Here is a 25,800-nt window from a genome sequence, read left to right as displayed (position 1 = left end):
ATAAACATTGGGGTGCATGTGCCCCTTTGGATCACTACATTTGTATCTTTGGGGTAAATAATTCTTCTTTATGTCCTGGTTGACCATTCATTCTTTAGCAGGATGCTCTTTAGCCTCCATGTATTTGAGTTCTGTCCAACTTTCCTCTTGTGATTGAGTTCTAGTTTCAAAGCACTGTGGTCCAAAATATGCAGGAAATGATCCCAATCTTTTGGTACCAGTTGAGACCTGATTTGTGACCCAGGATGTGATCTATTCTGGAGAAGGTTCCATGGGCACTAGAGAAGAATGTGTATTCCGTTGCTTTGGGATGGAATGTTCTGAATATATCTGTGAAGTCCATCTGGCCCAGTGTGTCATTTAAAACCTTTATTTCCTTGTTGATGTTTTGCTTAGATGATCTGTCCATTTCAGTGAGGGGGTTGTTAAAGTCCCCTACTGTTATTGTATTATTGTCGATGTGTTTCTTTGATTTTGTTATTAATTGGCTTGTATAATTGGCTGCTCCCATGTTAGGGGCCTAGATATTTACAATTGTTAGATCTTCTTGTTGGAGAGACCCTTTAAGTAGGATATAGTGTCCTTCCTCATCTCTTATTATAGTCTTTGGTTTAAAGTCTAATTTGTCTGATATAAGGATTGCCACCCCAGCTTTCTTTGATGTCCATCAAAATGGTAAATAGTTTTCCACCCCCTCACTTTCAATCTGGAGGTGTCTTTGTGTCTAAAATGAGTCTCTTACAGACAGCATATTGATGGGTCTTTGTTTTTTATCCAATCTGATAGCCCGTGTCTTTTGATTGGGGCATTTAGCCCATTTACATTCAGGGTTAACTATTGAAAGATATGAATTTAGTGCCATTGTATTGCCTGTAAGGTGACTGTTACTGTGTATTGTCTCTGTTCCTTTCTGGTCTGTTACTTTTAGGCTCTCTCTTTGCTTAGAGGACCCTTTTCAATATTTCTTGTAGGGCTGGCTTGGTGTTTGCAAATTCTTTCAGTTTTTGTTTGTCCTGGAAGCTTTTTATCATCTCTCCTATTTTCAATGACAGCCTAGCTGGATATAGTATTTTTGGCTGGGGTTTTGCCGTTCTCATGGATCGGTAAACTTGGTCTTGGCTGGCTGCTGGGGGAGAGGCCTGTGCCGTGGTTCTCAAATGTCTTTGCCGGAGGCGGAATTGCCCCGCCCTTGCCCAGTCCGGGCTAAGTAATCTGCTCGGGTTGCTCTCTGGAGCTTTTGTTCCCTGCGAGCTTTCCATACGGCTTTGGAGGCCGAGAGTGAAAATGGCGGCCTCCCAATTTCCGCCCTGGGGGAGCCGAGAACTTGGACCCTGCTCCTCAGTGTGCCCCCAGAGAAAAGCAGTCAGTCACTCCCGTCTTCCCGGTCTCCAGCCTCACTCCATGCTCACCTGGCCTGTGACCGAGGGTTTCTATCTCTGGCACCCGACCCTGTGTGGAGTCTCCAAACCCAGCAGATCCCTGTCGTGCGCTCCTGCACCTCTCCTCCTAGGGGAAGAAGGGGAGTTTCCCCGGATCTGCCGCTTGTTGGGTCCCTGCTGGAGGAGCAGTGGCCCAACTGTGCCGCGGATCGCGGTTTATGGCAACCCTGAGCTGAGAGCCCGCGCCTCAGCTCCATCTCTGCAGCCGGCTTCCCTGCTCCAATCCCTGGAAGCTCTGCCACACTCAGGCATCCCCCGTCTTTCTGTGACCCCGAGGGTCCTGAGACCACACTGTCCCGCAGGGGTTCCACCCCCCGCTTAGCCACTGGAACGACCTCCCTCAGCAGAGCAGACTCTAAAAGTTCCGATTTTGTGCTCCGTGGCTCTGTCACTTGCCAGAAGCGGCCGACAGAGTCGCCCTCCCCCGCCGTCTATCCTCCCGAATATGGCCTCGAATTCACTTCTCCGCACGCACGTCCTTCCTTCCAGAAAGTAGTTGCTTTTCTGTTCATAGAATTGCTGCTATTCTTTTCTTCAGTCTCCTGTTGAGTTTGTAGGTGTTCAGAATGGTCTGATATCTAGCTGAATTCCTGGGACCAGAGGAAATTTAGGTCTCCTACTCCTACGCCATCTTGCTCCTCCCCCAGTGTTTTCATTTTCTTTGGATAAATACCTGGAAATGGAAATGCTGGATCATAGGCTAGTTGTATTTTTTATTTTTTGAGGAACCTCCATACTGTTTTCTGTAGTGACTGCACCAGTATACATTCCCAACAGTGCATGAGGATTCTCTTTTCTCCACATCCTTGGCAACACTTGCTGTTTCTTGTCTTTCTGGTAATAGCCATTCTGCCAGGTGTGAGGCGATATCTCACTAGGGTTTTGAAATGCATTTTTCTGATGCTTAGTGATATTGAGCATCTTTTCATGTGCCTGTTGCCCATCTGTATGTCTTCTTTTGGGAAAATGTCTATTTAGATCCTCTGCTCATTTTTAATGAGACTGTTTTGTTTTGTTTTTTTGTTTGTTTGATATAAAGTTTTATATATATGTAATATATATATTATTTAGTTCCTTATATATGTATAATTTGGATATTGACCCCTTATTAGATATATCATTTGTGAATGCCTTCTCCCATTCAGTAGGTTACCTTTTTGTTTCATTCGTGGTTCCCTTCACTTTGTAAATGTTTTCTAGTTTGATATATTCCCAATTTTTTATTTTTGCTTTTCTTGTCATTGCTTGAGGAGCCATCTCCAAAACACTATGCCTAACATCAGTGTCGCAGAGCTTACTACCTATGTGTTCTAGGAGTTTATGGTCTTAGGCCTTCAGTGTTTAATCATTTTGAGTTTATTTTTGTATATGGGTAAGATAGTGGTCCATTTCATTCTTTTGCATGTTAGCTGTTCAGTTTTCCTAACACCATTTATTGAAGAGACTGTCTTTTCCCTGATTGTGTATTCTTGCCTCCTTTGTCGCAGTTGCCTTTGGTATTTCGATAGTGATTACATTGAATCTTTTGATGGCTTTGGGTAATTTGGATATTTTAACAATATTAATTATTCCAATTCATGAGCACAGTATATCTTTCCATTTATTTGTGTCATCTGCAATGTCTTTCATCACTGTTTTAGAGTTTCAGAGTACAGGTCTTTCACCCACTTGGTTAAATTTATTCCTAGCTTTTTTATTCTTTTTGATAAAACTGTAAATTGTTTTTAAATTTCTTTTCCTGTTAATTCATTATTAATGTAAAGAAATGCAACAAATTTCTGTATATTGATTTTGTGTCCTGCAACTTTACTGAATTCATATATTACTTCTAGTAGTTTTTGGGTGAAGGCTTTAGAGTTTTCTATATGTATTATCATGTCACCTGAAAATAGTTAAGTTTTACTTCTTCCTTCCCAGTTTGGGTACCATTTTTTATTTTTCTTATCTGACTGCTATGGCTAGGACTTCTAGTTTGATATATTCCCATTTCTTTATTTTTGCTTTTCTTGTCATTGCTTGAGGAACCATCTCCAAATACTATGTTAAATAAGTGTCAGGAGTGGGCATCCTTGTCTTGTTCCTGATTTTAGAGGAGAAGCTTTCACCTTTTCACCATTGAGTATGATGTTAGCTGTGGCTTTGTCATATATGACCTTTATTATTTTGAGGTACATTTCCTTTATACCCACTTTGTTGACATTTTTTTTATCATAAATGGATGTTGAATTTTGTCAAATATTTTTTCTGCATCTATTGAGTGATCATATGATTATTATCCTTTGTTTTGTTAATGTAGTTTATCATGTCAATTGATTTGTGAATATAGAACCATCCTCACATCCCTAAATAAATCCCAGTTGATCGTGATTATGATCCTTTTAATATAGTGTTGAATTCAGTTTTGCTCATATTTTGTTGAAAATCTCTGCATCTGTGTTCATGCACGGATATTGGCCTATAATTTTCTGTTTTTGTAATGTCTTTGGTTTAGGTATCGGTAATTTTGGCCTCGTAGAATGAGCTTGGAAGTGTTCCTCCCCTTCATTTTTTTTGGAATAGTTTTAGAAGGATAGTTATTAATTCTTTAAATGTTTGGTAGAATTCACTGGTTCTAGACTTTTGTTTTCTCAAAGTTTTTTGATTACTGATTAAATTTCATTGCTAGGTATAGCTCTGTTCAGATCTTTTATTTCCTCCTGATTCTGTTTTGGAAGATTGTATATGTCTAGGAATTTATCCATTTCTTCTTGGTTGTCCAATTTGTTGGCATGTAATCGTTCATAGTAGTCTTTTATGATCCTTTGTATTTTTGTGATATCAGTTATAACTTTTTCATTTCTGATAAACCCTCTTTCCTTTTTTCTTGATGAGTCTTGTTAATAAGGTTTGTCAGTTGTGCTTACATTTCCAAAGAACCAGCTCTTAGTTTCATTAATCTTTTGTGTGTTTTTTTAGTTTCTTTTCCATTTATATCTACTTTGATCTTTATTATTTCCTTCTTTTTTCTAACTTTGGGCTTTGTTTGTTCTTTTTTTTTTCATTCCTTTAGGTGTAAGGTTAGATTCTTTATTTGAGCTTTTCCTTGCCAGGGAGGGTAGGACTCAGAGATTTGAAAAATCTCTGGGATCTTCAAATGGATATGATCATGGGAATATATGGTAAAATCAATACCATTAAAGGTTCCTATGGGGGCGCCTGGGTGGCTCAGTTGGTTAAGCAACTGCTTTCGGCTCAGGTCGTGATCCTGGAGTCCCTGGATCGAGTCCCGCATCGGGCTCCCTGCTCGGCAGGGAGCCTGCTTCTCCCTCTGACCCTCCCCCCTCTCATGTGCTCTCTCTCTCTCATTCTCTCTGTCTCAAATAAATAAATAAAATCTTTAAAAAAAAAAAAAAAGGTTCCTATGTACTTACTAATTGTGTCCTGCTGTGATATCATAGGACAGGGTGTTTCCCAGGTGTCAGATGGGGACTTGAGCCAAAGAAAGGTACTAATTACGCAAGGGAAAACCAAAGCCTTAGTTGGCATAACAACTACAGAGATAAAATAAGATTTACATTCTCTATAAGATTTCCCTGTATAGCAATTTGTAGAACTGAAAAAGACACTGAAGAACAAAATTTTAGAGGACAAAATTGGACTACATTATAACAACTTTGCTTCAGATACTCAGAATTGACCTTGTAAGTTCCAAATTGAAAATTTTTGTGATAGTTAAGTGATTTCTATTAGTGCATGTTCTGTTGGGGGGGGGGGCGAAGAATAACTTTTTTCATTACAGTAGTTATATAAGTATTTATAAGTATGTTATTAATAATCTACAAAGAGATTATTATGTAATCCAAGAAAAATTGGAAAACAATTATATTTATGGTTCAAAATTTGGAGAATTAATATACTGCTAGTAAAAGAGGAAATTGAATAATTTTAAAGCTTTTCAGTGCTACCTGCCTTATCTGAAGATCATTAGAAGCCATTTAAACTTGTTCTTAGACTTTGAGAGATCTAAATGCCAGGAGTGCCATGTATGGCTGTTTAACCAGCAAGAATAAATGGATGAAATTTAACAATGGTTCCAACATTTTTATGGAAAAATGAATACCAAACTATAGAGTTGTATTTTGTAGCCTCCTCAGAAAGGAAAACTAATTTTGATGTATTATAGCACATTTGCTATGACTGCTAGAAGGGACAGAGAACAACAAAGTTTGCTTGAAAGATAATATTCTTGAACAAGTCACTTTGAGACTTATTTATCTCATTTACAAACAAAGTTAATAATATCTGGTCATTCCTCCTATAAGGAGTGAAGAGGAGGAGTGGATGTTGAGTAATATAACCTGAGAAAAGGTCAACAATGTATCTTGCATATTGCTTTGAAAGTAATGCTTTGTGTATATAGCAAACACACCTATGTGTTTTTTGGACAACTGTGTCATTAATATTGCTTTCCTAGCATTCATTCCTTTTCCCTGGTTTTATGTTTAACAACAGTAACTATCTTTTACAGAGTTTACACAGGAGCCATAGTTTTTGGAGTTTCATTGTTCACTGTTCGTACAGAGAGTAACAATGAAGAGTTTTACAAGAGTTATCCTTTAGCTTTGTGAATAAATTCTGGCTAACAGAATTAGTACCAAAAAATCCTGTAAACTTTTTTACTCACTGATTTTTAAATTTTGATCAGTCTTAAGCTTTTTCTAAGCAGTTTGTGAGTGAGTGTGAGCTAGATTAGAGAGCAATATCAAGAGATTAGGAAGGGAAGAATATTGGCATAAAATTTTATGTTGGTCATTTATCCATATCATAACTACTAAAATAAAATCAAACCTATTGCAATAGGAAGATAATAATAAAATAACAGCAACAACATTTTGGAAAAGGCAATTTATTGAATATTACATTTTTTTTTCTTCCAAGCGTGGCTATGGTTATATTTTTCTGCTTTTCCAATGTCTTAGTTCATACTTGCTATAATTTACTGAATTTACCAGATATGGGAAAATGTGCTTATTGGGAGACGCAACCCCACCAGGAATCCTACGTGTTCCTGAACGTTCTTGCTGGCAAATCCAAAATGCAAGACCCTAACCACTCTTTACCGAGGTCATTTCTCAGGGTTATGTTTGCAGCAAGTAACCATGACAGATGTGGTAATGTCTCTCCCTTGACAAAGAGCAGAGTTCCTTCCTCTTTCTGTAAAAACAGTGATTATCTTAATCTCAGTGTTCCTCTCCTATAATGCAACCCAATAAGACAGAGACAGAGAAAGCAATTAAGAATATATCTTTAACAGCCCAGAACTAAAATTCTAGAGTGCTGAATACTGCTAAGATAAAAGATGGAGAGTCTATATGGATGTAGAAGTTCCATGCATTGCCCATGAAAGTGTGAAGCCTGCCATGCTGGCCAGTCTGCAGCTATCCAAGAGAACCATTAGACCTGGCCTAATGAAGTGCACATCTCTCCTATGACCCAGTAATTTTGCTCAAGTAATTTAACTCATTTTGAAAAAGAATAAATATTAACAGCTTCCTTGATCATCCTTATTCCATCTGTGAGGATGTCCATCACTGTATTGTTTGTGATGGCAGGAAGCCTGAGATGATTTGAGTGTCTTTTTCTGTAGATGTGTTAAATGTGAAGGATGCACATCAGGGAGTCCAGTTTTGCACTTAGAAGCAACAGACTATGTACACAGCAATATGATCAAATTTTAAATCTTAATACTAAATGTAAAAAGTAAGAGTTAATGACAATAACACATACCACTTGCATATATTAGAAATATATACACTCAAAACTTCCATTTTATAAGAACCCATGTATTTATACATATTAAATGCATGAGAAATTATTTCTGTGGTGGCTGAAAGATGAAAGAAAAGAATGAAAGGATGAAAGAAAAGAAATAAATATGTTAAAGCAAGAGAGGATTCTTGCACAAATCAATATGATAATAAGCCAGAAACTGATGAGTATTAATATAACATTCTATGCCCAAGGTTAAAAAAAATGGTTTTGTATTTATATGTGCTAAGTTAATCAATGCCAGGAGCTCCAATAGGTAGTGTGGATGGTTCAGGCTTGATGAGGGTTATCCAGTCCTTCTGATGAATTCTCTCTCTCCCTCTTCTAAAAAATGTTACTGTGTTAAGAATACTTAATGTGGGATGTATCCACCACACACTTTAAGTGTACAATACATTATTGTTGACTATAGGTATAATGTTGTATAGCAGATCTCTACAGTTTATTCGTCTTCATTAACTGAAAGTTTATGCCTGTTGACTAATAACTCTCCATTTCACCCTCCGTCCAGCCCATAATAACCACCATTCCACATGGTTGGACCTTGAGGACATTATGCTAAGTGTAATAAGAAGGAACATAAAGACAAATTCTGCATGATTATACTTGAATGAAGTATCTAAAATAGTCCAATTAATGAGATCAAACACTGAAATGATGGTTATTACCACAATAAAAAAATAAATACACACACAAGTGATTTATTTCCTCCTCTAAAGTCACGAAATAACCCCTCCTACTCTATGAAGTGGTAAGAGCCAAGGTATTTACTGGTGGTGAGTAGGAGCAGAACGGAATTGAAGCCATGGTCTCCTGAATGGCACCCCAGGTTTCGACGTTTGTAACAAAGATAGAGGGAAGTGCGCCTGGGTGGCTCAGTTGGCTAAGCGTCTACCTTCAGCTCAGGTCATGATCCCAGGGTCCTGGGATCAAGCCCCGTGTTGGGCTCCCTGCTCAGCGGGGAGTCTGCTTCTCCCTCTGCCCGCCCCCCACCGCTGCTCGTGCGCTCTCTCTCTCTCTCTCTCTGTGTCTCAAAGAAATAAATTTAAAAATCTTAAAAAAAAGATAGAAGGAATTACTTTAATGGAATTGGAGGAGCACAAGAACTCCAGTTTTGCTAGGAATGCTTATTTTTTTAATTTATTTTTTATTAAGTTTTTTATTTTAACTCCAGTATAGTTAACATATAGTGCTATATTCATTTCAGGTGTACAATAGAGTGATTCAGCAATTCTATACAATACTCAATGTCATCATGATAAGTATACTTTTAATTCCCATCACCTTTTTCACCCATCCTCTCACCCACCTCCCCTCATGATAAACATTAATTTATTCCCTCTAGTTAAGAGTCTGTTTCTTAGTTTGTCTCTCTCTCTTTTTTCTTTTGTTCATTTGTTTTGTTTCTTACATTCCACACATGAGTGAAATCATATGGTATTTTTCTTTCTCTGACTGATTTATTTCCCTTAACATTCTGCTGTATAATTCCATCCATGTCCTTGCAAATGGCAAGATTTCATTTTGTTTTATGGCTGAATAATATTCCATTGTATATTTACCACATCTTTATCTATTCATCTATCCATGGACACTTGGGTTGCTTCCATAATTTGGCTATTGTAAATAATGCTACAGTAAACATAGGGGTGCATGTATCCCTTTGAATTAGTGTTTTCATGTTTTTGGAAAAATATCCAGTATTGCAATTACTGGATCATAGGGTAGTTCTATTTTTAATTTTTTAAGGAACCTCCATACTGTTTTCCACAGGGGCTGCACCAGTTTGCATTCGCACCAACAGTGCACGAGGGTTACCCTTTCTCCACATCTTTGCCAATCCCTGTTGTTTCTTATGTTGTTGATTTTAGCCATTCTGACAGGTGTGAGGTGATAACTCATTGTAGTTTTGATTTGCATTTCCCTGATGATAAGTGATGTTAAGTATATTTTCATGTGTCTGTGGCCATCTGGATGTCTTCTCTGGAGGACTGTCTGTTCATGTCTTCTGCCCATTTTTCATTGGATTATTTTATTTTGGGGTGTTGAGTTATATCATTTCTTTATATATTTTGGATATTAACCCTTTTTTGGATATGTTATTTGTGAATATCTTCTCCTATTCCATAGGTTGCCTTTTAGTTTTGTTGATTGTTTTCTTTACTGTGCAGAAGCTTCTTATTTTGATGAAGTCCCAGTAGTTTATTTTTGCTTTTATTTCCATTTCCTCAGGAGGCATATCTAGAAAGATGTTGCTACAGCTAGCGTCTGAGCAATTGCTGCCTGTGCTCTCTTCTAGGATTTTTATTGGTTTCAGGTCTCACGTTTAGGTCTTTAATCTATTTTATTTTTGTGTATGGTGTAAGAAAGTGGTCCAGTTTCATTCTTTTGCATGTAGCTGTCCAGTTTTTCCAACACCAATTGTTGAAGAGACTGTCTTTTTCCCATTGGATATTATTTCTTCCTTTGTTGAAGATTAATTGCCTGTATAATTATGGGTTATTTTGGGGCTTTCTATTCTGTTCTATTGATCTTTGTGACTATATTTATGCAAATACTATACTGTTTTGATTACTATAGCTTCATAATATAACTTGAAGTCTGGAATTATGATACCTTCAGTTTTGTTTTTCTGTTTCAAGATGGCTTTGGCTATTCAGGGTCTTTTGTGGTTCATACAAATTTTAAGATTGTTCTCGCTCTGTGAAAAATGCTATTGGTGTTTTGATAGGGATTGCATTAAATCTGTAGTTGACATTTTAACAATATTTGTTCTTCCAATCCATGAGCATGGAATGTCTTTCCATTTCTTTGTGTCGTCTTCAATTTCTTTCATCAGTATTTTAATAGTTTTCAGAGTATGTCTGTCACCTCTTTGGTTAAGTTTATTTCTAGATATTTTATTGGTTTTGATGCAACTGTAAATGGGATTGTTTTCTTAATTTCACTTTCTGCTGCTTCATTATTAGTGTATAACAATGCAACAGATATTTGTACATTGATTTTGTGTCCTGCGACTTCAGTCAAGTTTTGTATCATTTCTAGCAATTTTTTGGTGGAGTCTTTAGGGTTTCCTGTATATAGTATCATGTCATGTGCATAAGAGTTTTACTTATTCCTTACCAATTTGGATGCCTTTTATTTCTTCATGTTGTCTAATTGCTGTAGCTAGGACTTCAAGTACTGTGTTGACTGAAAGCGATGACTATGGCCTCTTTATCTTGTTCCTAAGGTCACTTGGGGGAAAGCTCTTGGTTTTTCTCCATTGAGTATGATGTTGGCTGTGGGTTTTTCATATCAGGCCTTTATTATGTTTAGGTATGTTCCCTCTAGACTTACTTTGTTGAGGGTTTTTATCATGAATGGACGTTGTACTTTGTTAAATGCTTTTTCTGCATCTATTGTAATGTGCTATGGTTTTTATCCTTTCTCTTACTGATGTGGTGTATCTCATTGATTGAACTGAAAAAATAGAACCACCCCTGCATCATGGTAGTAAATCCCACCTAATTGTGGTGAATGAATTTTTGATGTATTGTTGGATTCAGTTTGCTAGTATTTTTTTTTTTTTAGTATTTTATATCTATGTTCATCAGAGATATTGGCCTGTAGTACTCTTTTTTTGTGGTATCTTTATCTGGTTGTGGTATCAGGTCGATCCTGGCATCATAGAATGAATTTCAAAGTTTTCCTTCATCTTCTATTTTTTGGAATAGTTTGAAAATTGATATTAACTCCTCTTTGAGTGTTTGGTAGAATTCGCCTATGAAGCCATGTGGCCTTGGACTTTTGTTTGTTGGGAGCTTTTTGATTAGTGATTCAATCTCCTTGCTGGTAATTGGTCTGTTTATATTTTCTGTTTCTTCCTGCTTCGGTTTTAGTAGGTTATATGTTTCTGGAAATTTATCCCATTCTTCTAGGATGTACAATTTGTTGGCATATAATTTTTCATATTATTTTCTTACAGTTGTTTGTATTTCTGTGGTATTGGTTATTATTTCTCCTTTCATTTGTGATTTTATTTATTTGGGTTCTCTCTCACTTTTTGTTTATTTATGAGTCTGGCTAGAGGTTTATCAATTTTGTTGCTTCATGCAGTAAGCCTCAGGGCTTACTATATGAAATATTCTTTCTTTGAGCTGATCTGCATATTAAAAGTTGGAGGGGTGACTGAGTGGCTAAGTCAGTTGAGCATCTGACTCTTGTTTTTGGCTCAGGTCATTGTCTCAGGGTTGTGAGATCAAGCCCCTCATCAGTCTCCACATTCACCTGGGGAGTCTGCTTGGGATTCTCTCTCTCTTTTCCTCTGCCCTACCCGCCCCCCATAAAAATAAATAAAATAAATCTTTTTTTTAAAAAAGTTGGAGATTGACCCTGACAATGAGAAATAGTTTTTTAAAATTGAATATGCCATTTGTTTATTGAATTGTTTTAATTCTCCTTTGTATGTGAAATTTTTAAAACTTTTAATTTGTTCAAACTTCTTAACTAGAACTATGAAAATACAAAGTATTTAACACCAAAAAATACAGTTAAAGTATTTAACGCCAAAAAATGTATTGTTCCATAAAATGCTTCAGTCAATGTGTAGTAGCCTGTGGAAACACTGACTTGTTACACTGCATTAGAATAACAGGAACGCATCTAAGAAATGCCCTGATAAAAGACTAGAATGCCAAGGTTTAGTCAGTGTTCATATGAAAAAGATGACATTGGCAAAAAGTAAAACTTTAGACTTTGGGAAATGCTTCCAATACTGAAGCTGCTGTGCCTTTGATTTTATTTTCTAGGTCATTGTTTCCCGAACTAGATGCTGAACCCCCAGTGGGACTGTGAAGATATTGTGAGTGTTCTTGGTGATCAGAGCAGAAGAGATCCAACAGTGGTAGGTAGCAGTGAGGGATTGCAGGCAATTATATAAATGAACCAGATGCCCTCTTTCCCTGGTCCCTCTCTCAGTAGCTCCAAATCAACATGCTTTCTTCTAGTCTTTTCAGATCTTCTATTTTGCTGAAAGAGAGATGAGTGCTCTCCCTTTTTTTTCTCTCTCCTTAATAATTACAGCTAATGACTATTGAGCAGTTACTTTGTGTCATGAGTCAACATAGTGTGTGTGCATTAAATAGATTATCTCATTTAAACCTCAGCATAATTCTGTGAGATAGGTATTATTGTTTTTGTTTTTTTTTTCCAGATCATAAATGGAGAAGTTGAGGCTTGGGGAGTTTTACTGATTTCAAAGTCAGTCAGCTAAAAAGAGATGCTGCAGATTTTCAACACAGGCAACCTGAGTGTGGGACCCCCAGTCTTTTCTCTCTATTCTCCTTTTGTTTTCATTACTGAATCTTATTGGATGAAATGGCCTAAGGACCATTTCTCTATCATTATGAACTAGGCAGAGGATGGAGAGTAAGCCACTTCAGTGGGGCAACTCAGATAGAATATTCTGAGCTTTTCCAAATGGCAAAAATGTTTCCTACGGAGATTAAGAAATGCCCTTTAGAATCCTCAAACTCTGATTAAGTATTACTGTCTCTAGGAGAGAAGGAGAAATTATTTTTAAAATGCAGCAGATATGGGAAGGACATAGAGGTTGATAAAAATTTAGGAACCTTATTAGTTAATTCTCTAGCTTCTCAGACCAGATTGCTTTGTCACAGTTAAATATTTTGGGTGAGGATATTATCATTGTGTAAGCATTTTTCAGTCTTTTTGATAAAGATGCTAAAGTGTCTCCATCTCACCTTCTCTTTTCTTCCTTCTGCTATCTCCTACTTCTCATGAAGATAACTCTGCAATACTGTCATCATTGGAAAGAATTAAGGGACACATTTAACAGCTGAATTCTTCCAAATGAATTCCAAACTTAATAGAAATGAGATTTCTAGTAGTGGTGGTAAAAAGAGCTGGGGCATTTTCTTCCACAGTTTTTTTTAAAAACCAGAAGGTACGATTAAAGACAGTTAGTTGAAAGCACTGGACAATATCCAAAGGCAAATAGAAGCTTAGAAAAAAAAATACTCTTGGAAGACTGGTATTGCATTGGTGAAGAGCTGCACATTTGTGACTTTTGCACCTGGGTGCTCTCCAGTCCCAGCCGTGGCATAAGAAAACCTCAGCCTTACTAGTGTAAAGAAGGAAGTATTCAAGTTTGGAGCAACAGAAACACTGGTATGTTATGGAGGAATTTTGGAGAAAAACACATTTACCTAACAAATTGTTTCACTTTTCCGCTCATATAGGATTTGGGGCTGTCTTCCTACTGACAGGCCATTCTCTCAGTGCTCTGAGATCATCTGTTACCTCATATATTGTGCTTATATTATTTAAAAAAAATTATCCGTTTGACCTAGATGGAGTCCCTGGGCTGCTGAGGCAAAGGTCAGATGAACAAAAACCTCCTTGCCTGGTACTAACCTCCCTTTAGTACTTACCAGCTAAAAAACTTTTCATGACAAAAACTAAAACAAATGAGCTCCGTTGTACTAAATAAAGCTGTATGTATCCAAAAATGTATCTCCTACTAATTGAGAAAAGTTTCTCAATCAAGTGGATCTTAAACAAGAGGTCAGTGAGAAGTAGGTTTGGTATTGGTACAACCACACCATATTTGAAAAGCACTGTACATGTTGGCAAATTTAGGACACAGCAGCATATGAGGCCTTTATGTTTAACTTCGGTGGTGGGCAGAAGCCTTCCTTTGGGAGATAAAGGCTATAAGAATGTGGGGGAAAAAAAAACAGATAACGTTCTGTACAAGAAAAAACTTGCCTTTGGTCATTGTCACTATATTTCTGGTTGTTCATTTGGGAAATAATCCCTTGGATGCCCAAGTGTTATGGCCTATTAATTTGGATAAACCTAAGTGTCACACTGAGGTAACACATGTGTTCAGGGTAGATCATTGGCTTGGAAGACTAAAATGTTTGTTGGAGTTGCATCAGTTTGGGAGTATTCTCCAGATCTAGATATACCTTGAAGAGGAGGAAAACAAAGATCTAGCCTGGCCTGTGCTCTTAACTCACCCTCTGCATGCCATGGCCATCAATTTGACTTGATCTACACACATATCACTCCACTGGAGAATGATTCAATCTCCGTGGGTGACTGTATTAGTTAAGGTTCTTCAGAGAAATAGAACCAGTAAGATAATATACATGTATAAAGAGATGAGTTATAAAGAATTGGCTCATGCAGTTATGGAGGCTAAGAAGTCCCAAGATTTTCAGTCAGCAAACTGGAGACCCAGGAGAGCCAATGGTATAGTTCTAGTTGGAGTCTAAAGGCCTGAGAACTAGGAGAGCATATAGTATAAGTTCTAGTCCAAGTCTGAGTCTGAAAGCAGAAGACCAATGTCCCAGCTTGAAGACCAGCAGAAAGACAAAATTCTTTCATACTCAACCTTTTTTATTCTATTCAGGCTTTTGATGAATTGGATGAGGCCCGTTCACATTGGAGAGGGCATTGCACTTTACTCAGTCTACCTATTTGAATGTTAATCTCATCGAAAAACACTCCCTCAGAAACACCCAGAATTAATGTTTAACCCAATATCTGGGCACACCATGGTCCAGTCAAGGTGACATATAAAATTAACCATCATAGTAACTCATAGTGATTGAGGTCTGTCTGGTTAATCTCTTTGGCCTAAGAGCTGACCTTGGTTAGAAAAGCATACCTCATACATAACCTCATGTTTCTGGTCAGGCATAGGTTGGTCTGGGACAAGTTCTTCTTACCTAAAGATTCAATAACTACTATAGTGAGGATATTACAAAGCCACCCAGACAAAAATAAAACTGGTTAGCATTCCCAGGTAATACTTGGCCAAAAGAAATATGTCTTATAGACATATAACATGCCTTGAGCATGTTAAAATCTAGTTCGAGAACTGCCAAGTTGACTGTAACACAGGACAGCCTTGGCAAGGGCCATAATAAAGAAAAGAATGCTATGAGAGAACAAGATAAGGGATAGAGAAATCTCCAAAATTAAGTTTTTTCATCTTTTATCTTCACCTTTGCTTATTTGGGGCACTTTTGTTTTCAACTGAAATATAATTCACATACCATAAAATCTACCATTTCATATTGTACAATTCACTGATTTTCAGTATATTCACATGGTTGTGCAACCACACCATTATCTAATGCCAGAATATTTTTTTTCACCCTCAGGGTAGCTTTTTGCGGCATATAATGTTTTCTTGAATTTCACCATCCTATACAAATCTAAAGGCATATACAAATGCTCCAGAATAACTTTATTGGTGAAATATGTTAACTCATCAACGTGGACAGAGAAGCAGTTGCTTTTTAATTTATTATACGAAACCTCTTGCCTCATATGGTATGTCATCAATAAGTCATCAATTTGGACTATTTGAGAATGAAACTTCATCAACTTATCCTACTCCATCTTTGGCCTAACATTTTTAGCATAGTTATACATGTTCATCTTATTTTCTCATCAACTGTGTGACTTTTCCTTTTTAGGGAAACAAGTTCAGTTACTAAATAAGTTAATTCCTAAGCCTTTTTACTAAAACTTTAGTCTGTTTTGGGATTCCAGTTGCCATTTAAAATAATCAGCATCTTGTTAAATGGCTGTAATTTGTGGTCAGGGTTTTCTCAATTTTGCTGGAGCTATCACAGCCCTTGAAAGCTCTTTGCACCAGGCTACATGCAATGGAAGATTAACTTGGATCACCAGCCCATTTAAAATCCTTTGATAAGTATCTTTCATTATAAAAATAGATTTTGTTTTCTGTCTGTGTCTCTTGTTGCACTAAGACGGCAGAATGACTCAGCTTATAAATATTTATCACTAACCATATCAGAATTGTCTAGACACCTAGGCCTAGAAATCTCCTTTTTGCATCTCAAAGCTTGTCTACAAAATTCATCACATTGCACTGTCATACATGTCTGCAAAACACAAACAAGTGCTATGTAAAACAGAAGGGTATAATAAATAACCAAACATCAAATTTTCAACACATACAGCATGACAGTACAATTTACTTCTAGTTGACCCAATCTGTGCTTTGCAATGTTTTCAATAGCAAGGTGTCAAGAAGAGAATTGAGCCATAGCGTAAAAAAATCCCTTCTTTAGAGTAAGGTCTCCCTTTGATTTTCTGCTACAATAGTAGGAATTGTTGGCATTGGGTAAAGGGAGAATGGGGAGGTGATGGGAGGAAGAGGCTCTCATCAATCTACTGTCCTCCTTCTGTGCCATCCCCACAGTTTATTATTGGCTATCCCTTTCTTTTATCAATACCTGCAAAGGACCCAAATGAGCTTTGTCTTACTAATTTCTAATACTGTTATATTTGTTTAATATTCAGTGCTGATAACCTTGAGCCACTCTCAGTAGGAGATACATTTTGAGTTATTTTTCTGCTGTTGCTAAGTCTCATCTGAGTTGCTCAGCTGTCTTGCCTTGTAAGCTGTGTGCTCCCTCCATGGAGTCCCTGGGCTGCTGAGGCAAAGGTCAGATGAACAAAAACCTCGTTGCCTGGTACTAACCTCCCTTTAGTACTTACCAACTCTAATTGCCTTTTTACTTGTCTATTTTCCCCACTGAATTGGATATTCCAAGAAGGAAAGTTTTTTTTTTCTGATTTACTATTAATTCCCCAGTATGTTATGTAACACCCTGTAAAAGGCAAATGATTCCTAAGTGTTTACACCTTGAGTGAATGCTGCACTCCCTAAAACATCTTGCATCCTCCTGCTTCATACTTATTTGTGAAGACAACTACTCTCACAGAATGTTCATGGTAGCCTTATTTTAGTAGCAACAAACCCTAGTAGGCACTGAGCAAGAGTCTAACTCAAAAAACACATTAAAGTCCCACTCTTTTGATGGCAGAATCAATGTAATTGTTTCTGTGAAACAGAAACAACTCAAGTAACACTCAGCATTTTTTGTGTGTATTTTGGCCCATGGGCTACAAACAAATGAAAAGTAATTTTATCCCAGCTGAAGCAATCACCTTTGAGGAATCTCAGATCCTGTGATATCTTGAATTACTGAACATAGCTCAACTCTGGTGTCTCCTTAAGACATACATCTGTAGACTGTGCTCTGCCGATGGGGATTATTTAGTCATTTGTGATGATGCATCATAGGAAGGGCGCAGAATGTTGTCCTCTTGTCTCAGACTCTGGGGATATTTGTAGGAAATTAGATACTTTACTTTTGAGAAAATTCATTGGCTCTAGTTATTTGTTTCCTAGTTCAAAGCATTCCTTTGTCTCTGCCATGGGATATTATGGAAATTCCCAGGGCATTTTTTTTTATCAGAGCCACCCCTGTTGTCTTTTACTCTCAAGAGCAAGTCATGCCGTTGGGGTGACATTTAAGAGCCAGTTGACCCTTTCCTTGTCCTTATATTAACACTTGTCACCTGACAGTGACATGCTACAACTTATCACAGCTTTATTTAGTACAATTGAGCCCATTTGTTTTCCTTCATCTTTCTGATGTCTTCCATATCAGATTACTAATAAAGTCATCATTGCTTTCTTGTAAGTCTCTGTTACCATTTCTTTGCCAATATTTCTTGTTTCCATTTCTTGTGTTGATTATCTTTCAGACTCACTATGTCTACTCTGATACGGTATTTCCTTTTTTATGCTCCTTTTCTCCCCTACCTATTGGGTTTTTTCTTTTCAGAATCTTACTTTGCATAAACTCTCCGGTTGAGATGACCTACTTCTCACTGAGCTCTTGTTTAAGATCCACTTGATTGAGAAACTTTTCCTGAACCACATCACACAAAGATTATGTGGATGACTAGAAAAAATACTCTTTGAGCTTCAGAAAATTTTTAAAAGGTCTGCTGTGGCTATTTCTGTTCCCTGAAGTTGCTCAGCATTTGCTAAACGATCTTCTTAACTCTGTGTGAACCTGGCCTTCCTCAGAATGGTGTGAAGGATAAGAGGGAAGGAATAACTCGTCTTTTCTCCTATATCAGAAATGAAGTGGACAGTCCTTAAGAACTGTTATGATATAGCTATTATGAATCACACCATTTTACAGCTGAGATAACCAAGTCCTAGAAAGAAGGTTACTCTCCAATCTACACAGCTAACAAAGGAGGAAGCAACCAGCATTCCAAGCCAGGCAATAGAATTTCCAATCCCAGACCCCCCCTATTAAATGTAGTTTAATCTCTGGGTTAGTTTTAAAATGGATACATTTTCCAGTGTTATAGTTTTAGAAATAATTGGGAGAGGAGGTGGGGAAAGAAGTAAGTCATATAATAATATATGAAGATCTTGTTAAATATTAATTGGGTCTTACTAAGGGCCAGCAATCTTATAGAAGCTGGGGATATGTCAAGGGACACTCAGACTAGCCTTGTTCAATATTGTAGTTTCCATTCACAAGAAAGTATGAGATAATGGTCAGAGCTCTAAGGGAAATAAAGTAAGATGATTTGATGGTAACTGTGGAATGATGCTACCTTAGATGGGGGGCCTGGGAAGGCTTTTCAGAGGACGTGACATTAGAACTGAGAATTGAATGGTTCATATTTTATTCATTATTATTAAGAATTAGAAATAAATGTTTCAAAATGTGTCAAAAATTTGAAAACAATATGAAATCCTTCCAAAGCCAAAGCAAAGCAAAACAAAACAAAAACAAAACTTCGTGAAGCATCCTCTTATTAAAAACCAGTTAAAGGTAGAAAAACATTTTCCAAGTCTCTTTTCTCTCTAACGTTTATCTTTCTTTTGCTCTCCCTTTTTTTGGGGATACAAGAAACATTTATTTTTTCACTTTATTTTTATCAAGTTACATACAGACAGGGTTCAAGAAGTTGAATAGCTTCAAAAGAGCTTAAAAGAAAAAGAACTGTCTTCTGTTAACACTCATCATCCCCACCTGTAGTACCCACAGCTCAGAGACAACCACCTTCAACCTTTGCTCTTTTCTCAGGCTTTTGCCTTCATTACTTCAAAATAATAGGTTTATACAGTCCCTTGATTTTTCAGTTTACTATGTTATGATTTGATTTATTCTATTGAAATTGACATTTTAACTTTCTTGCTCTCTCCTCCATCTTTTAAAAAGAGTTATACCATTAGTTTTAATTAGATCGATTTAGATCTATTAAATCTTTAATCAATTAAATCATTAGAGTTAATGGCTCTGAGTTCACATTATGATGGGGAATGAGATAAATGCTATTCACATATGAGCCATGTAGCTGACCGTGATTACCTTTCCTTTCTTGTATATCCTTTTGTCTTCCCAAGTGTTAATGATTGACTTTGTTTATTTATTTAAATTAATTTATTTGAGAGAGAGAGAACATGAGCAGGAGGCGCAGAGGGAAAGGGAGAGAGACTCTCCAGCAGACTCCACAGAGCATAGAGCCCCATACAGGGCTCCATCTCACAACCCTGAGATCATGACCTGAGCCGAAGCCAAGAGTCGGAGGCTTAACTGACTGAGCCACCCAGGCGCCCCTGACTCATTTTAAATTTTAATTTGTTTTTTACCTATGTATCATTAATTCATACCCAAACTCTCCCTCAGAATTATAAATCTCCTTTCAAACATTCAAACACATTCAGTAGTCTATCCATTTCAACTTTTTCTTGGAAATATTCTCCTTGAGCCCTGCATTCTCTTGATGTAATCTGAACTGGTTGATTTCTCATCGTTCTGAGACTCCCATTTTCCTATTTTAATGGGAAGCTGTGTATCTTGGATTTCATGTCTTCTTTTTCTTGGGTTGGTAGGCGAGATAATGACCACTCAAAGATGTGCACATCCTAATCTCTGGAGCCTGTGTACATGCTACTTCACATAGTAAAAGAGACTTTGTAGTTGCAATTAAGAACCGTGAGCTGGAGAGATTGTTCTGAATTTTCCAGGTGGGCCCATCATAATTACATTAATCTTTATAAGTGAAAGAAGGAAGCATCAGAATCAGAGAGAGATTTGAAAATGTTATGCTGCTGGCTTTGAAGATAGAGGAAGGGACCATGAGCCAAGGAAGGTAGGCAGCTTCTAGAAGCTGGAAAAGGCAAGGCAGAAGATTTTCTCCTACAGCCTCCTGCAGGAACATAACTCTGCCTACACCTTGATTTTAGGACTTGTGACTTCCAGAACGGTAAGATAATAAATTTTTATTGTTTTAAACCATGAAGTTGTGGTAATTAATTACAGCAGCAATAGGAAACTAATATGTTGGGTTACTCTAATTTTGGTAGGGCACTTCCTCTAGCATCTTGAAAACATTGCATGGAAGATAAATTTCTGATGCCTCATATATCCAAAAGTACCTTTATTTTTACCTAAGAGTTCTTAAGGATGGAAATAATTTTCCCTCAGGATTTTGAAGGTGTTTTGCTGCTGTATTGCTTCTTCCAGTGAGAAGTTTAATGTCATTCTGATGCCTGATCCTTTCTTTCCCCTGTTTTATTCATTTTTCTCTTAGAAAGCTTCTGATAAGGGGCGCCTGGGTGGCTCAGTGGTTAAGCGTCTGTCTTGAGCTCAGGTCATGATCCTAGGCTTCTGGGATCGAGCCCCTCATCAGACTCCCTGCTCAGTGGGAAGCCTGCTTCTCCCACTCCCCCTGTTTGTGTTCCCTCTCGCTCTCTGTCAAATAAATAAATAAAACCTTTAAAAAAAAAAAAAAAGAAAGCTTCTAATATACTCTTGAGAAATTTCCTGATGATATGCTTTGCTTTAGTATAGGTCTTCTATCTATGATATTAAGCCCTCGTAATAAAGAAACTTAGCCAGTTCTGGACCATTTTTTGAATCATTTATTTGCTAATTTCCTTCCCACTCTTTTCTCTGTTCTTTCTGGAACTTCTGCTCCTTGGCTGGTGGATATTCTGAATTGACCTTCAAAGTTTTCTTGTTTTATCTCCGGTTTCTATTTCTATCTTTGCTCTACTTTGTAGAGATTGCCTTAACCACATCCTCTAACTCTTCTTAAGTCTGTCATTTCCTCTATCTGATTTTTAAGTTTTCCTTAACATTTTGCCATTCTTTTTTTTTTTTAAATAAATGTAGTATTTTCTTTTCCCTTTTTAAAGAAAATAATTAAAATATCTGGCTCCCGTTATGATACCTTTTTCTGCTGTCCCAGTACATTTTGGTCTTTGCTTCACATAAGAGGCTTTCCTGAGGTGTTTGATGCATCTTATCTACCTGTTTACATTTAAGAGTGAGGCCCTATAAAGCTGATAGGGAGATCTGTGTGTCAGTTTGTGTGTTGGGGGTGGGGGTGGGAGGCAGACAAAGGCTGCTATTGATGGTCTTCACTGAAGTGTTCTTTGGCTTGGCTCTTTCTGGAATACAATTTTGATGGTTATTGTAGGTCATCATCTGATGTGCTGATCATTGACTTCTGAGACAACCACTTTAATCTCTGGTCTGAGATATAAAGTGTCTGCTGGTGTTCTTGAAGACAAATAGGAGAATGGCCATGTATCTCATTGTTCATTGTGTAGACTTTCACGTAATCCTTCTGTTTTTCAATTTACCTGGGGTCCTCTTATAGTCTCCCTGATTTAAGCTCTCCAAGTCCACTGTGGGGATGGAGGACAGAATCCATGTTTTTAACAGCTTCTTTATATAAATTCTTTAACAACCCTCTGTATCAAATCCAATCGCACCCCTATGATGCCTCTTGATTTCTGAGAATTTCTTGGATTTTGAGGCCCAAAACAGCCAGCTTCTGGTTTCTTCCATTTGGGGTTTTTCTTGCTCTCTAATCTTTTTTCTAACTTCTAAAACTAGGTCACAGTCATCCTTTCTTAGGTTCACTTTATTCTTATCCTCCTCTCTAAATCTTTTCACTATCATTTTAGTGAATTTCAGGACAGAGCAATGGAAATGAAATGTGTTCAGTCCTTCATGTTTAACTGAAGCTCAAGAATTTATTTATTTATTTTTTACAGTTATATTGATTTTTAACAAAAATACATTTTTCTGGGCTCTAGCACTCAAACCTTTAATTTACATCTGAAAGTTACTCCCCTGTTTACTGAAGTACATGACAAAGTAACTGATGAGCCTATAAAATTACATAGTCCTGCTACCAATTTTCTGGCTATGTTGGTGATTGGTAATTAAAGTATCCATGGCCACCCTGAGAGCACCTTGTGCTGTATGATTGCCATATCTGCATGTCATATAACAACTGTTTGAAAATTAGTGATGGTTCAAAATTAGTGAGCTTTTCTTTTTTTTTAATTTAAATTCAATTAATTAACATATATTATTGGCTTAAGAGGTAGAGATCAGTGATTCATCAATCTTATTATAATATCCAGTGCTCATTACTTCACGTGCCCTCCTTAATGCCCATCACCCAGTTACCTCAACCCCCCTCCCCCCAAAAGCAACCCTCCATTTGTTTCCTATGATTAAAAGTCTCTTATGGTTTGTCTCCCTCTCTGATTTCATCTTGTTTTATTTTTTTCTCTCGTCCCCTATCTCCTCTGTTTTGTTTCTTAAATCAATCAAAGATAATTATCATATGATCTCACTCATATGTGGAATTCAGTGAGCTTTTCTTAAAGGTGTATTTTATTCAATGACTATGAAAGATACAGTTTGTTTTCATGGTGCTGCGAGACACATCCCACTGTTTTCTTTTTTCATTAATAGAATTTTGTTTTTAAAAAAGTGAATTCGAAGAATTTTCCTCAAACTCCAACCCAGCACAGTCTTCTTTGTTTTGTTAACTTTTTATTTCACATTCTTCTGAATTTGTCTTCTGATTATGTGGAGATACTTTTTATACTGAGCCACTATGTATTTGTCCTAAGATTACTTTTTTAAGTTTTAAGAGATTATCTAGTTCCAAAATTTTGGGACAAACTGAAGAAATCCATGCTTACTTTATCCATGTTTCTGAGGCTATTTATCTCCATGGCTCTTTAATCTTTTTATAAAGGAGAACCTTAATTATTTTAGTCTGTGTTCAAACTGGTATCTTTTATTATTTTAATTTTGTGTCTTTGGACCTTCTCCAGCTTCATCATCTCCAGCTTCATTATATTTGTTTTGAGGTTCATTAACCAGAAAGTCATATGGCACTTCTGGTATGAATTCTTTATTAGTTTTTAATCAGGATAAAGTTTTGTTTTCTGTTTGGCTCAGTGTATTTCCTAATGAGGTCCAGAGCTTTTCTTGTTCTAGACTTCATTTCGGAGTCTTCAGAGCATCTATAATGGTAACTGGATTAACTTTCAGGACAAAGGTGTGATCTTTAGTTCTGTCATTTTTATTTAAAATAAAAATCAGTAGCAATAGAAAGTTCTTTAGAAGTTATATTGCAAAGTTCCATGTGAGGGAACAAAACCCACAAGGAACTCATGTGTCTAGGGTATAGATTGCGCAAGAAACCCGGACTCTTGAATCATGACCAGGAATTTTCTCTCTGCATACTTCTGCCTAGTAAATAATGTCTAGCCTATCTAAAGTTAGGTCAAGTTCCTGTTTTAGATGAATTAGGAGAGTCTTACGCGCCATCCTCTTCTTTCTTTCCCTAATATTACCTCCATTGCCTTTATCATCTCCAATTTCCTTCCCCCATGTGTGTCTATACTCCTTACAGTTTTCTCTTAATCCCACCTACTATTTCCATACCTTCTCTCATGGTACCTGCTTTGAATCTGTAATCAGCAGTGAGTTTTGTTCTCTCTCAGAAGAAGAGGATGAAAGACCTGAGCTCCAGTCTGCTGTGTTTCTGGTTTTGCCCCTCTCCTGTCTGTGCTGCACACAGCAGCTTGTGTGTTCTGTACAAAAACCATCTGCGGAGAAAGAGAAAAAAATAAAGCAGATTCACTAAGATAAGTCGAGACTGGAGTTGGAGAAAAAACTAAAGTACCTCTCCAGTTCTTTACAGGACTCAGCTATCCTCCCATGTCTTGGACTTGCATAAAATATCGTTCTGTCCCTCTAATAAATCTTCCTCTGTGCTTGTAAGAGCTCAGGTTCATTTCTGCAACTGCCAGCTGAATTGTCCTAGGTAATACCATATGTTTAAATAAAGTGATGCACTATTTGAATGTTTATATTATGTGTGGAAAATAATTTTATCAGCTAAAATTTAGCTGATAACACCACCTTTAACATTGTTTCTATGGGAAAAATGTGTGTCCAAATAACATAAATTACTGTTGGGAATAAAACCTAAATTGTAAATTTGGGATTGCTATTTTTTATCAATTAGTTTTTATTAATTATCCATTTTTTTATCAATTACACTTTTAGAAGCACACATTTATATCTGAATTTCCTCTTTATGTCCTTAGTAGGGGATAGGACTCATCTCTGGTCCTAAGAGGAAATCTTTAGTTTTTGCTGACTGTCAATAATTCTCCCTATGTCATTGATCTATCCCAATGAACCTCTTGACATTTTTCAGTCAGAGTTTTCACAGGAATAAATTCAGTATCAGTTCAAAACTTGTTATGTGAAGAAACAACACAATGTTGGAGGAGAAAAGGCTTTTGCAGCATCCACTTCTCTCAAAAGAATAAATCTGCTAATTCAAAAATCTTCTTTACTATAAAGTTTTAAAAATGCAAAGTTAAAAAAAATAAGTTGAAAAATCTGGTCTTTAAGTCAGTCAGTTGGCTCAGTTAATAAATAGTTTCTGAATGTTCAGGCATGCTTTTAGGTAGCTGAGTGTGTGTGTGTGTGTGTGTGTGTCTATTGTAGGCTTTGAGCTGCTGGTAGTAAAGCATTTTAAGTCAGATAAGGAAAAAATAGATAAATATGGTCTGTTAATTGCTGAGGCAGTATCCAGTGAACATCAATTAAAACAGAAGGCTTTGAAATCAGGGAAAAATAATTTTAAAGAGGGCTGTTGTTTTTGTTAATTATAGAGTAAGAATGAGGCTAATTCACTGCTTGCCTCCAACCCCCAGCTACAGATAAAGGAATCTCAATAGCATATCATTCAGTACAAGAACTTTACCATCAGTTTTATTCATCAGTGAAACCAAAGAAACAATTGCAGGATGTTCTCTATTATTTAGCATTGAATGCCTTTATCACTTTATGTCCTTGCCTGACATTCCTCCTTGTTTGTTGCCATTAAATGCTTGGCTTTTAGTCACACAGTGCACTGCCAAATAAGTCATTGTGCAGGAGTTTATGTTATGTTACTTAGATAGAGGGTTACAGCAGTGTCACCTCTTTGTTAAAACAGTTGGCCAACACTGCCTACCAAGTTGAGTACAGTGGAACTCATAATAGGAGGCCATACTGATCACCATGAGAAACAAAATAAATAATGAACTGTATAAAAAGTGATACTGAGAATGAATTGATTGGCAGACTACTTGATTTCACTGATGATTTCATTTTTAAAAGATATGACAAAACCCTGTAATGTTTCAGTGATAACATTAAAAGTTACATTTTCCCACTGTTGGCTGCCTGCCTGAAAGTGAAGGCAAATTCTTTTTTGGGGGGAGATGCATGTTTTTCTTTTTTGTATTTAATCAGTTGACTTTCCTATAGATAAGAAAAGACAGCTAACCTGGGCAGGGTAATCACTC

Source organism: Leptonychotes weddellii, chromosome 7 (assembly GCF_054177405.1).
Source record: "Leptonychotes weddellii isolate Sample4059 chromosome 7, ASM5417740v2, whole genome shotgun sequence".
In the NCBI taxonomy this organism is placed as follows: Eukaryota; Metazoa; Chordata; class Mammalia; order Carnivora; family Phocidae; genus Leptonychotes; species Leptonychotes weddellii.
The sequence above is the reverse complement of the archived record's forward strand: the minus strand, read 5'-3'. Positions refer to the sequence as shown.